Below are 14,408 nucleotides of genomic sequence, written 5' to 3'. Positions count from 1 at the left end.
CTCTCTGTGGGAGTCAAGACCCGGGAAACAAAGACCAAGGGAGTCTCTCTGTGGGAGTCAAGACCCGGGAAACAAAGACCAAGGGAGTCTCTCTGTGGGAGTCCCTCAAGGAAGACCTTAGAGGCCACGGTATAGTAGCTATGTGTCGTAATTCAATTATCGTTAGAATCTCTACTCATAGACGACGCCGCAATAGATCCTCTGCTCGGCGTCGCAACCCATCCAATCTATGCCATTTACCCACCCTCGCCATCACTGACCTTGAAGTGATGGGAGGACTCTGGAATTGCCAGTCAGCGGTCAAAAAGGCAGACTCTATTTCGGCCTACGCGTCCCTCAATACCCTCCATTTCCTGGCCCTGACAGAGACTTGGATCACTCCAGAGAACTCTGTCACTCCTGCTGCCCTTTCCACTGTTTACTCTTTCTCACACACCCCTAGACCTTCGGGGCGAGGAGGAGGGACTGGACTCCTCATCTCTCCGTTGTGGACCTATCAGGTCCTTCCACTAGAACACTTGGCCAGATCTGCATTTGAACTCCACGCTGTCACTGTCACCCTTCCTATTAATCTCTTCTTTTTGGTAATCTACCGTCCCCCTGGTCCCCTTCGTGACTTCTATGACAAAATGGATGCCCTTCTCAGCTGCTTTCTTGAAAATGGCACACCACTCGTTATACTTGGCGACTTTAACATCCTGCCAGAGAAGTTGTACTCACCTGAATTAACCAACTTTTTTGCCACCTTTGACTTAACACTATCCCCTTCTCCTCCCACACACAGGGCAGGGAACCAGCTTGACCTGATATTCACAAGGTCCTGTGGCACCTCTGCTCTCTCTGTTACCCCACTCCCCGTGTCTGACCATCATTTTGTTGCTTTTTCACTCCCCTTAAAGTCAACTCCCCCCCTCCTTTCTAGTCCCCACATTGTCACCACCCGCCGCAACCTCAAAACTCTCTCTCCCTCTACGTTTGCCTCAACTGTTCTGTCTTCACTACCTTCTATTGAACAATTCTCTCAACTATCCAGAGGATTCCTCTGACACCCTGCTATCCTCCCTCTCCTCCTCTTTGGACTCCCTCTGTCCCTTCCACTCCAGACCGGCACGATCTTCACCCCCCCCCTCCTTGGCTGTCTGAATCTCTGCGGACCCATAGAGCAGAGTTGCGGGCAGCTGAGAGGAAATGCAAGAAATCAGACTGTCCTAATGATCTATCTCACTATCTCCTTCTTCTCTCAGGTTTCACCTCCACTGTGTCAACAGCCAAATCTGCCTTCTACCGGACCAAAATTACCTCCTCCGCCTCAAACCCCAGGAAACTGTTTTCCTTGTTCTCTTCCCTCCTCAACCCTCCCTCCCCTCCTCCTCCTTCCTGCCTCACTGCTGATGACTTTGTTACCTACTTTACCCAGAAAGTAAAGGACATTAGCTCCTCTTTTATCACTGCTACCATCCTCCCTACCCCGACCCCCACCTCTGTCTTTACCCAATTCATCCCTCTCACCTCAGACGAGGTCAACAGAATTATAACATCTAACCATGCCACCACCTGCCCCCTTGACACTATCCCTTCCTCCCTCCTCCAGGCTGTGTCAAACGACATCCTGCCATTTTTAACCGCACTTATTAACTCTTTCCTCACTTCTGGCATTGTTCCGACGTCTTTCAAGACTGCCAGAAAAAAGCCTCTCCTTAAAAAACCAACGCTTGATACCACTGACATCCAGAATTACAGACCGGTATCTCTTCTTTCATTCCTCTCTAAAACATTGGAACGTGCCGTCGCTAACCAACTGTCCTCCTATCTCTCATCTAGCAACCTGCTTGACCCTCACCAGTCAGGCTTCAAAAAAGCACACTCCACTGAGACGGCTCTCCTCGCGGTGACTGAGTCCCTCCGGGCGGCCAGAGCCTCGTCCCTCTCATCGGTTCTCATTCTCATTGACTTGTCTGCAGCATTTGACACTGTGAACCACCAGATCCTCCTCGCCACTCTCGCCGAGCTTGGCAGAGCTGAATCTGCCCTTTCCTGGTTCACGTCCTACCTGATGAGTCGCACTTATCAGGTAACATGGAATGGCTCCTTGTCCAAAGCTTACACGCTTGATACAGGTGTCCCTCAAGGCTCGGTGCTGGGGCCTCTTCTGTTCTCCCTCTACACCAGATTGCTGGGCTCTGTAATTACATCCCACAGCTTTTCCTATCACTGCTATGCTGACGACACGCTATTTCTCTCCTTTCCCTCATCTGACAAAGCCCTGATTGCAACACGCATATCTGAATGTCTGGCAGAAGTCAGCACCTGGACAACTGCCCATCACCTGAGGCTTAACCTCAAAAAGACTGAGCTCTTCCTAATACCAGGGAAAGATTGCCCACACATGGACTTACTGGTCACTGTTGAGAACATCACTGTATCTCCTTCTCCAACTGCCAAAAACCTTGGTGTAGTGTTGGACAATCAGTTGTGCTGCACCGCAAACATCACTGTGGTGGCCCGGTCCTGCAGATTTGCTCTTTACAACATCCGCAGGATCCGGCCCTTCCTCACAAGGGAAGCAGCTCAGCTTCTAGTCCAATCACTGGTCATCTCCCGTCTCGACTACTGCAACTCGCTCCTGGCTGGACTCCCTGCCTCTGCGATTAAACCCTTGCAGCGCATCCAGAATGCAGCAGCGCGCCTCGTGTTCAACCTACCAAAGTTCTCACATGTAACCCCCCTCTTCTGAGACCTCCACTGGCTCCCTGTAATAGCTCGCATCAGATTCAAGATGATGGTACTGGCATACAAGGCAGTCGATGGAACTGCCCCTGCCTACCTCCAAGCATTAGTAAAGCCACACACCCCAGCTCGATCCCTCCGCTCAACTACCTCAGCCGGACGTCTGGTACCGCCATCGCTAAGAGCAAGCAAAGGTCGATCAGCAATGTCACAACTTTTCTCTGTTTTGGGACCTCAGTGGTGGAACGAGCTCCCTACCGATGTCAGGACTGCAGAGTCGCTCACAAGCTTCCGCAAAAGACTCAAAACTCACCTGTTCAGAGATCATCTCGACTCTGCATAGAAACCAATGCACAGCCACCATTGAATCTTGTACGTCCTGGCACTTGTACATTGCACTTATTCAAGGTGCTTCATTGTGTAGCATCTACAGTAGCTGCTATCGCTGCTTTACACGGGGAATGGGTTAGCCTAGCGATTGTAATACTTGCACTTGTTTCTATGAACGTCTTTACTGTACCGACAGCGATATGTTGTTTCACTTCTTATGACAAATGTACTTATTGTAACAAATGCACTTATTGTAAGTCGCTTTGGATAAAAGCGTCTGCTAAATGCCCTAAATGTAAATGTAAATATAAATCTGGCCCTGACCGATTATGTAGCCCAGGAAGGAGACGGATGGCACGTAGAACTCGCACTTCTCCGCCTTAACATAAAGTCGGTTCTCCAGTAATCGCTGAAGAACCTGCCGAACATGAACCCCGTGCTCCTCCACGGATCTCGAGAAGATCAGGATGTCGTCAATGTATACGAACACGGAGCGATTCAACATGTCCCGGAGGACATCATTGACCAGGGACTGGAAGACAGCGGGGGCGTTGGTGAGACCGAAGGGCATGACCAGGTACTCAAAGTGGCCCAAAGGGGTGTTGAATGCCTTGTCTTCCACTCGTCTCCCTCCCGGATACAGACCAAGTGGTATGCGTTACGCAGGTCAAGCTTGGTGAAGACCGTGGCTCCGTGGAGGGGGACGAAGGCGGAACTAATGAGGGGCAAGGGGTACTTGTTCTTCACCTTGATGTTGTTCAAACCACGGTAGTCGATGCAGGGACGGAACGAGCCATCCTTCTTCCCCACAAAGAAGAACCCCGCTCCTACCGGTGAAGAGGATGGCCGGATGATCCCAGGTCGTTACACAGCCTGTACCCCAATCGATCTGGGGGTTGTGTGTTTTAAGCCAGGGGTAACCCAGAACGACCGGGGAGAAGGGGCTGGAAATTACCAGAAGCGAGATGTACTCGTGGTGATTACCTGAGACGAGTAGGTTGACCGGAACGGTACGGTGCTCCACCCGCGTGAGTGTCCTCCCGTCTAGCGCCAGGGTCTCGATTGGGGGGTCAAGTGGAACAGTGTTGATGTTCAAACGAAGAACCAACTCCTGATCAATAAAACTCTCATCAGCTCAGGTTTCCAGGAGGATAGAGATCGGGAGGGTTTGATCCTGCCACAGGAGGACAGCTTCCAGGAGGGGATGGGAGACCGAGGGGTTACGGGAGCGGCTCTCCAGGATCCCTCGGGTAACTGGCAAGCCCGTTCTTTTCCCGAAAGCGAGGGAAAGGTTGCCCGGAGATGGCCCGGAAGACCGCAGTAGAGGCAGGAACCGGAGCGCATACGGCGTTCCCTCTCCTCGGGGGAGAGATGCATGCGACCAATTTGCATGGGTTCGGGGGAGAGTCCCTGCTCGTGAAGGGGTGGAGCGATTGTCCAAGCGAATGGAGAGAGCGATCAACTGATCTAGGTTTGTGGATTCCTCCCGAGAAGTCAGCTGGTCCTTGACGTCATCGGCGAGGGCATTTAGGAAAACCCCCTGCAGAGCTTCCTTGTTCCAGCCGCTCTCGGCCGCAAGGGTGCGGAACTCAATCGCGAAGGAGGCGACGCCGCGGGATCCCTGGCGAAGACGCAGAAGACACTGAGAGGCCTCTTTGCCCCGGACTGGGTGATTGAACACCTTGCGCATCTCCTCGGTGAAGGCGAAATAGTCTGAGCACACCGCGGAACCACGTTCCCACACGGCTGTCGCCCAGGCGAGGGCCTCACCTCGCAAGGAGCCGATCAGATTGGCGATCCGTGACTTCTCGTGGGGTAGGTCTGGGGCTGTAGCTCGAAAACCAGAGAGCACTGAAGAAGGAAGGACCGACAGGAACCCAGGTCCCCTTCGTAGCGTTCGGGGGCTGGGATAAACGGCTCCCGGGAGGAAGCCGATGGACCAGTGGCATGGAATGGGGGTTCCGGAAAGAAGGGGCGCTGGGAGTGTACCGAGACGGTCAACTCACGGAGGTTGGAGGTGATCTCCTGCAGGATCTGCTCATGCTGCCCCAGGAGTGTCCCCTGATGGGAGAGCACCTGGCGGAATGCCTCTGTGTCCGCTGGGTCCATGATGGCCAGTTCGTACTGTTAAGGGGAACAGGACGTGGGGACCCAAATGCTGGACACAGGGAGGCAGAGACGGGGTAAGTGGAACGGGATTTATTGACAGGCAGGCAAGTAGTCAAGCAGGCAGGGGTCCGGTAACGGGCAGACAGTCAGGCAGAAGAGGGTTTGACGACAGGCGGGTAGTCAGGCAGGCAGGGGTCCGGTAACGGGCAGGCAGTCAGGCAGAGAGGGGTTCGACGACAGGCAGGTAGTCAGGCAGGCAGGGGTCCGATAGCGGGTAGGCAGTCAGGCAGGCGAGGACGAGACGGTAAGCGGGTAGTCAGGCAGGCAGGGGTCCGGTGTCAGGTGGGGAGCTACGAGAGAGGAGAGGTGGTTACCACAGGGGCAGGCTACGAAGCAGGGATTCAATAATGCTGGTAGGACCGATACTGACTGTGTAGACGTAACGACGAACTGGCGCCGGCTGAGGGGAAATCCCTGGCTGAAGTAGGGAATGGTGATTACAGATTGCAGCCTGGTGTGCCGGGAGAAGGGCCACTAGCGTCAAGTAATCGCTAGGTGGCGGTGTTGGACCGCGTAGCAGGACGCGGCGTGACACTCACACTACTGCTGGTTGATAATTTCGATAGAATACATAGAATTCTATAAAAATGTGTTGAGAAAATATCCACGATAACAATAGATAGCAATTCATTAAATTATTTTATTTGCATCATTTAATCTTAGACCCTTAGTGAAAATATACGCTGTTTGCACTTCATACATGTACATTTATGACAAAATCGTGAGGACAAGGCTTGGCGGAACCTTCTGATGATGCACTTGTTTCCGACAGATGGACTTCTCTGAAACGCCGCTCAAGAAAGTCTGACAGTTGGCCTGGTACCGAGCAGGTTAGTTTGGTTTGATAAATTGCCATGGTTGCTTAGCGGAGATTCACTTAAGTCAGGTTCATGGAACGCAACTCTAGCTGGAAGTAGCAAGGCTAAGCGAAATAAGACCGGCTTTGCCTTTAGCTTGGTTGATGAAAAACCCCTCTGGATCGGTCCAGGACATGTGGCGCACTTCCAGCCTAAAGAACCCTGAGTGTCAACATCCGAACGGTTTATATCGTGTTCTGGGGACATCTGGTGGTCACTGGGGGTCACTGCAGTGGAAACTAATTACAGTAGTACTCAACGTTTAACTGGATCGGATGTGAATGGAAGTCACAATGTCGCATTTCAACTTGCTTGTGGCTCAAAATGGCTGGGATATATCTATATTCAATCACAATCTATAACTGACTCACCAGAAATGCAGAATATACTAGTTCACTGACCCTGCTGCTGTCTGTGTTCTCCCTATCCCCCTCCTTCTCTACTTCTGCTGTTCTCTCTCTCTCTCTCTCTCTCTCTCTCTCTCTCTCTCTCTCTCTCTCTCTCTCTCTCTCTCTCTCTCTTGCTTCCTCAAGTACTTCCCCTTTCAACAGTTCGGTGTATGTGTATGTGTGTGTGTGTGTGTGTCTCTTTATTTAGAGGTGGTTAGGTAGTTGAAGGTCTTCTTCTGAGTGTCTCTGTTGGTTGCGTCCTAAGATGGCGTCCTCAGCTGTCTGGTGAAGACGAGGTGTTGCTTGCGTGCAGGCGCTCACACGGCCGTGGTAGGTATCACATCCTCACACAGGATGTGGTGTGGGTGGAACAGGAAACCACACACAAAAGTAGTATGTACAGTATTGTAACATCCACCTCACGTGGTGCAGCGTCGAATAAACAGTCGATGTCCGGCTTGCAATCCTGCTCTTTATTTAGTAAATCCAAAGTTTGTCTCCGATCACTGTTGGCCGTGACCACTCGTACATCCAAACGTAACACAGGTCTCACTACCACAACCCGCCGCTTCCGGACCCTCCCTCACGTTGCCCCCCCCCCCCCCTTCTCGCGAGACAATCCCTTATTAACCCCCACTAATAACATTAGTGCATAACCCAACACATGAGAACATTTGTATTGCTGCTGAACGCATAATAACCGAACCAAATTAACCCAGCTCGCTACAAAGCTCCCCCCAACAAAGTCCCTCATCCCGAGGGACTACACAAAGTCTCTGAAACGGGCCGGCCGACGTCCCTGTCTCCGTGGCCGCGTGGGGGCCTCAGTCAGTGCCTTCTGGAGGGAGTTGAAGGCTTGTTGGCACTGTGGCGTCCAGGTGAAGTCCCTGTCCTTCTGCAGCAGGTGGTGCAGGGGGGCAGCTATGCAGGAGAAACCTCGTACAAACTTTCTGTAATATGAGGCCAGGCCGAGGAAGCTGTCGTTGGTCAGTTGGTGTCGGCCAGTCTCTCACTGCATGCACTTTCTCCTCCAGTGTGCTGATGCCTTCTCCCCCCAGTCTGTGACCCAAAAACTCCACCTCCTTCCTCATGAAGCGGCACTTATTCGGGTGTAATTTTAGGCCTGCCGCCGCCACTCTCTGCAGCACCAGCCTCAGCGATTCCAGGGCCGTTTGGAAGGAGCTCCCATGGGCCAGGATGTCGTCCAAATACACCAGACATCTCTGACGGGGGATGCCAGCCAGCACCCTGTCCATGAGTCTCTCGAAGGTGGCTGGGGCGTTGCACAGGCCAAAACTGAGGACCCGGAACTGCCACAACCCCCTGTCCGTACAGAAGTCAGTCTTTGGTCTTGCTTCAGGGCTGAGGGGCACCTGCCAGTATCCACTTCGCAGGTCTAGTGAAGAGAACCAGGAAGAGCCAGACACCAAGTCCAATGACTCATTGATCCTGGGTAATGGATGCTCCTCTTTTTCGACACCATCACCACTCCCGAGGCCCAGGGGCTGTCCGACGGTTCAATAATGCCATCTCTTTGCATCTCTTCAACCGCTCTGTCTGCAGCCTCACGGTGACCCATGGGGAGACGCCGGGGACGCGTCTTGATCGGCCATGCATCCCCAGTGTCTATTTCGTGCTGAACCAGGTGTGTCAGGCCCACTTCATTGTCTGTTAGTGCAAAAATGTCCATAAAGTCAGATAACACCTTCCACAGCTCCTCCTGCTGCCATTGCTCCAATTGGCCACAGTTCTGTCTCCATATCCCTCTCACCGCCGACAACCTGTCCGTTTCCCCCACCGTAGTTGACTGGGCTGGGGAAGATGATTCGGCATGTGCAGAGGGGGGCTGACCGTTGCTGGGGGCATGGGGCACTAGTGGCAGGAAGCTGCTTACAGGGGGGGTATTTCTCTCTACTGGGGTTTTTGTGTCATGGCAGTGTGTCTCCATGGCTGTCCTGACCAGGGGGTGTGGCTTTGGGGACTGGGTGGGTGGTATCAACTTAACACTGGGGCCCCCGGGAAATGTCAATGTGTTCTTCCCCAGGTCCAGCAGACAGCGCGCAGCCCTCAAAAAGTCCAGCCCCAGTATGCAGGGGTCCTGCACCTGCGCCACCCATACAGTGAAATCCACTGACAGACCTCCCACATTTAACGTCACCCTCCCCTTACCAAGCATAGGGGCCAACTTACCAGTTGCTTTCCTCAGCTGCACTGTAGTCTGCTCCAACTGTGTCCCCGCCGGAACTACATCTGGCCTCATCAGTGTTGCTGTGGAGCCCGTGTCCACAAGGGCTGTATGTGGGGCCCCGTGTATGGTGACGGGAACATGGCAGAAATTCCCAGAATGAGTCCAACCCACCACCATCGTGGATTCTGTGTTATCGTCTGCTTCAGGGGGGAGTGGAGCCCCTCTCCCCCATCTGTGCTGTTGGGCCCCTCAATCCTTTGCGGCAACAGCACAGGACACGGTGCCCGGGGTCCATACTGTCCCATCTATACGGGCCCCGGGCCGTTTCCCTGGTCTTTGGAATGCTTGGAGCACTGTCTGAGGAGATGGTCAGGTTGTCCGCATCCCCAGCAGACCAGGGGGCAATGGCGAGGTTGTGTGGCACTTTGCGGCGAATGCATGGAGACAGCCCGAATTAATTTGGTAATTTCAGCCACCCATGCAGGCTTTACTTCGGCTGCATCAGTGCATGCAGCGGTTCTCACTGTAGGACCACTCTCCTCAGGGCTGCCTCCCATGGTCCCGCCCCCCACAATCTCCCTCTCCAGAGCCAGTTCCAGAGCCTCTTGTATGGAGCGGGGATGGGTGAGCTGGGTCTGAATGTGCAGCTCCCTGGGGGTTATGGCTTGGACAAACTGGTCCCTGGCAAGCTCCGTCTGTATTTCCGGGGGCATGTGGGCATAAGCCCTCCTGGCTAGAGTTTCAATGTCATTAGCTAGCACACGGAGGGGCTCCCCAGGCCGCCGGCGCCTGATGGAACAGTATACTCGTTACAGTATGCATGCTTAATGAATAACAATGAACACTAATGGTGTCTATTGTGAATTTCATGGCTGCACCATTTCACAGATTCATACATTAAATGATCATTACAAAGCAACCGCAAAGGCAATGCACGGCAGAGGAGTAACGGCATGAAACTGAAACACTGAACTGAAACAAGTGAACTGAAACGATTGAACTGAAATTAATTTAACAGAACTGGATTAATCAACACAAAATTAAACAGAAAGAATTAAACAGAATCAAATTCAACCAAAATAATTACACAAAGTGAATTAAACTGAACAGAATTAATATGAATGGATTAAACGTGACAGAAATCAACTGGACAGAATTCAGATGATAGAATGAGCCTGAACGTGATTCCACTCAAAGAATGAAACCGAGCAGAACCAGCAGAGAGCAGAACCAGCTGAGAGCAGAACCAGCGGAGAGCAGAACCAGCAGAGAGCAGAACCAGCAGAGAGCAGAACCAGCACAGAGCAGAACCAGCTGAGAGCAGAACCAGCAGAGAGCAGAACCAGCTGAGAGCAGAACCAGCAGAGAGCAGAACCAGCAGAGAGCAGAACCAGCAGAGAGGAGAACCAGCAGAGAGCAGAACCAGCACAGAGCAGAACCAGCTGAGAGCAGAACCAGCAGAGAGCAGAACCAGCAGAGAGCAGAACCAGCAGAGAGCAGAACCAGCACAGAGCAGAACCAGCAGAGAGCAGAACCAGCAGAGAGCAGAACCAGTGTGGAGGGTCAACCTACCGCTGGTTGAAGAGCTGAGAAGGAGCAGGGGGAGGAGCCATGTGCTGGACCTCATGGTGGCTCCTGAGACAGACCCCCCAGACCAGACCCCCCAGACCAGACCCCCCAGACCAGACCCCCCAGACCAGACCCTCTCCTCAGACCAGACCCCCCGGACCAGACCCCCCAGACCAGAACCCCCAGACCCTCTCCTCTCCTCAGACCAGACCCCCCAGACCAGACCCTCTCCTCAGACCAGACCCTCTCCTCAGACCAGACCCCCCAGACCAGACCCTCTCCTCAGACCAGACCCTCTCCTCAGACCAGACCCCCCAGACCAGACCCCCTCCTCAGACCAGACCCCCCAGACCAGACCCCCTCCTCAGACCAGACCCCCCAGACCAGACCCCCTCCTCAGACCAGACCCCCCAGACCAGACCCCCTCCTCAGACCAGACCCCCCAGACCAGACCCCCTCCTCAGACCAGACCCTCACAGCTTGTTCCTCACAGAGAGAAAACTAGATCTCTTCTGCTTCCTCCTACTCACTCACTGTCTCACTCTCTTGCTGTCTCACTCTCTTGCTGTCTCACTCTCTCGCTGTTTCACTGTCTCTCTCTCTCTGTCTCTTTCTGCGTCTTTGTGTCTCTCAATTTGTATAGCTCTTAATGTCTCTCTCTCTCTCTCTCTCTCTCTTTCTCTCTCTCTCTCTCTCTCTAAACCCGTGACCAGCGCTGAGAGGGGAGGCTCCTCTGGGTTTTTTCCACTGCGAGTCAAACCGTTCAGATCACTTCCTCAGAACAGCCTGCTGCAGCGAGGAGCCTTACTTTCACTCTCTTTCACCTGATTAACTTGTTTTATGAGCACTTTAACCTCCGTTTCTTCCCATACATTTATACTTTTACAACTTTATACCGTATGGACGCAATATAATCCCGGAGTAGATACGATAAGGTAAGGTAGGCTGACAGTTTACAAGCGTTTATATTGTCTTTAGGTTACTGGTATATAATAATCAACCATTTTACTAGCGTTTATATTGTCTTTAGGTTACTGGTGTATAATAATCAACCAGTTTACTAGCATTTATATTGTCTTTAGGTTACTGATATATAATAATCAACCAGTTTACTAGCGTTTATATTGTCTTTAGGTTACTGGTATATAATAATCAACCAGTTTACTAGCGTTTATATTGTCTTTAGGTTATGTATATGATAATGAACAACCAGCTTACTACCGTTAATATTGTCTTTACGTGACTGGTATATAATATTGATCTCATATTTGTATATGTCCATTGGCGTCAGTTTGGTTTGAAATGTGGTGGGGACAGAGACGCAATCTGGAGTGCTTTTTCAGAAGTGCTGGGTACATTGAGGATGCACCTTATTTTTCTTTAGCTCAGGTCATGAAAGGTTCTGAAAGACGGGATACCCATGTAGCTTACTAATATAAAATTTATACAAAAAAATGTCTGACACGTTTTATGAAGAAAGTGTTTTCAAAAAGCATTGGACATGATGACCCACTATGTTCTGCTCCATGATGCACTCAATGTTGACGTGACATGGCATGAGCTATACCAACATAAACAAAGAGGAGCTTATTACCTACGTGTTTAAGTTCAGAAGGGGCAAACGTAGCTACACATAGCACTACAAATAGATTGAAAAAGCTAAAAATAATAATAGCTGAACGCAGGCCCGCCGACAGGGGGGGACAAACGGGTACGTTGTCCCGGGCCCTGGACTGGCCCTGGAATGGGGGGTGCCCATAACTGGACCCCCATGAAGTTGGGATTAATTATTGTATGTATACTTCAAAATGTGTTGATTTAGAGAAGAAAAGTGCTTTATTTGCATTCAATTAATGACTCCTAGATTGTTTGCCTTCATTGCCCTTGAAAAAACGGCCAATAACCCCCTATCACCCCTATGCCAAAATGGTTTGGTCTTTGGAGAAGAAAAAAGACGACATCATTCCATTAGTGGTCAGTGCGCGAGTTGATTCAACATGCACAAGTCAGGAGCCCTGAAAAAAAAAGAAAGGCGAAAAAGAGGGGAAGAAGCCGAAAGCCTGAGGGGATCTCTTTATAAATATTTCAGAAAAGACTCAGGTGATGCTGCAGGTACCAGTAAAGGCAGCTGTGCAGCACAGCCAGGTAAGACACGGCCAACTTTTTCCAGCCCCGTCGTCAAGTAACACAGGCACAGGCGGCGTGTCAAACATATCAGCGCAGCACCACATGAGCAAGTCACACGGAGATCAATATCAGACAGACAGGGGGCATTGAATAATTTGATAACCACAAAGGCTTTATTACACTGTGTTTCATACGCCTATATCTAATTGAATCTTAGAATATGCACATTACCCCGCAAATAGGCCCATGTCCAAATCAAATGTTTCAGGCAGGCACGCGCTGCGCACTCCAATCAGGCTGAATTGATTTGAGAATCATTCCCAGTCAGCTGAATTACAGCCAGTGTAACGCGGCTCATGGTTTAAAATAAGCCAGTGGCATGGCAACATGTGAAATTGCCATTTAGATAGAGTTGGATGTAACAAATGGGTTATAAACGTGACGTTTTGGGGTAGCCTGTAACTTAGTTTCTGATTGCCGTTAACTTGAAACTCGCCAGATGAATGGCTCCGCCTTGTTCCCCAAACATTCTCTGGATGTTCAGCGGACATAAACGCGGGTCTGGCGATAAATAAAAGTACCCTTGACATGATTCCCCTTGGTCAAGTGAAAAATGGTCGATGAAATGTGCAGTTAATGAGCTCTAAGTGAATACAATAGCGTGAGTTTTATTGTGGTATGATTCTGAAAGCCATAACTTCACTCAGTCCATATCCATAGCCTATCCAATTAAAGTTGTAAATAATCCTTTTGGTTTATCCGTAATAAATGGGCTTGTCATCCCGACGTCATGTGTTTGGGAGCTGCACAAGGGAATTCTGTGGTTGTGTTTCGGCGTTTGACAATTTTGGGAACAAAAAAAAAAACCTTAGCTACCTTAGCTGAAAAACCTTAGCTAAAAAACCTTACCTATTTTTTTCTGTGTTTAAATCGTCAAATTAAGGGGTTTTCAATTTGTTCTTTTTTAAATGGTTCATTCTGACCCGTGTTAATTTAGATATAGCCCTTTTTATCGAAATATGTTCACCTTTATAGGAGAGGCTAGAGAGGATGAGAGAGAAGAAGAACAGGCTACCAAACAGGATGAGAGAGAGGAAGAACAGGCTACCAGTGAGATAGAGGAAGAACAGGCTACCAGTGAGAGAGAAGGGGAGGAGAGTGAAGGGAGAGAGAGAGAAAGACACAGTGATTCAGGAGGAGTGGATCCATCCCCCAGAGTAGAGGAAGAGTCAGAGGTTACCAGTGAGAGACAAAGTCACAGCGAAGGAGGAGGGGCTCATTCCCCTGATTACCATGACCCTGCATTATGGCCAGCAAAAATGGAAGATGCTGACAGAGTAACCGTTGTGCGTGCAATGGCGAAAAGAATCCCATTTTCAGAGATGGCAAATGAGTTGCCAGCAGATGCAGAAGGCAGGGCATTTCCCCACTATTTAACATATTCTTCCTCTCACAATAGACGGGAAAAAAACGATAGGGACTGGATTCTCTATAGCAGGACGAAGAAAGCCTTATTTTGCCTTCCATGTTTACTTTTCTCTCATGAAGTAGAGAAAAGGTCAACAAGTGCACTAAATTCTACAAATGGGATACAGATTTCCAAAGTCCAATACAAAAAATTATATGAAAGATTCCCAGAACATGAAAGAAATGTGGCACACAAACATTGCTATTGGAAATGGAAAAACCTGCAACATTCTGTCTTACATACAGCTGGAATTGATAGTGAACAACAGAAATTGCTGGACACAGAAATTGAAAAAAACAAAGCACTACTGAAGCGACTGCTGGATGTGACCCTGTACTTGGCCTGCAGAAATATGCCATTCAGGGGCAGCTCAAACAAAATTGATGAACCAGATAATGGTAATTTCATGGGCTTAATTGAGCTATTATCGAGGTATGACGCTGTCCTAAAGGGTCATGTGGAAAACATCAGACAGCAGCGGCTACAGGGCAAAAGGCTGCAAGCACATTACCTCTCACCTGACAGCCAAAACGAGTTCATTGAACTTTGTGCACAACGTGTCCTGAAGGCTATTTTGAAGGAAA

The 14,408-nt window shown here is 50.4% G+C and overlaps 1 protein-coding gene across 3 annotated transcripts in view; it reads left to right on the top strand.

Annotated features, from left to right (window-relative positions):
* The window catches only part of LOC307082435 (NACHT, LRR and PYD domains-containing protein 3-like), a 262,495-nt gene that overhangs the window by 115,610 nt on the left and 132,477 nt on the right, over positions 1 to 14,408 (top strand). Inside the window, exon 1 of one of the 3 annotated variants that reach the window (XM_079746011.1) lies at positions 11,029 to 11,164. The exons of the other annotated variants lie outside the window; for them this stretch is intronic. The gene's annotated coding sequence lies outside the window, so the exon portion shown is untranslated. Of the gene's footprint in view, positions 1 to 11,028; positions 11,165 to 14,408 lie in introns of those variants that run through there. 3 annotated transcript variants of the gene reach the window in all.

The sequence above is a fragment of the Pollachius pollachius genome, assembly GCF_949987615.1.
Source record: "Pollachius pollachius genome assembly, chromosome: 11".
In the NCBI taxonomy this organism is placed as follows: Eukaryota; Metazoa; Chordata; class Actinopteri; order Gadiformes; family Gadidae; genus Pollachius; species Pollachius pollachius.
Note: the sequence above shows the minus strand (reverse complement) of the source record. Positions and strands in the feature narration are given on the sequence as shown.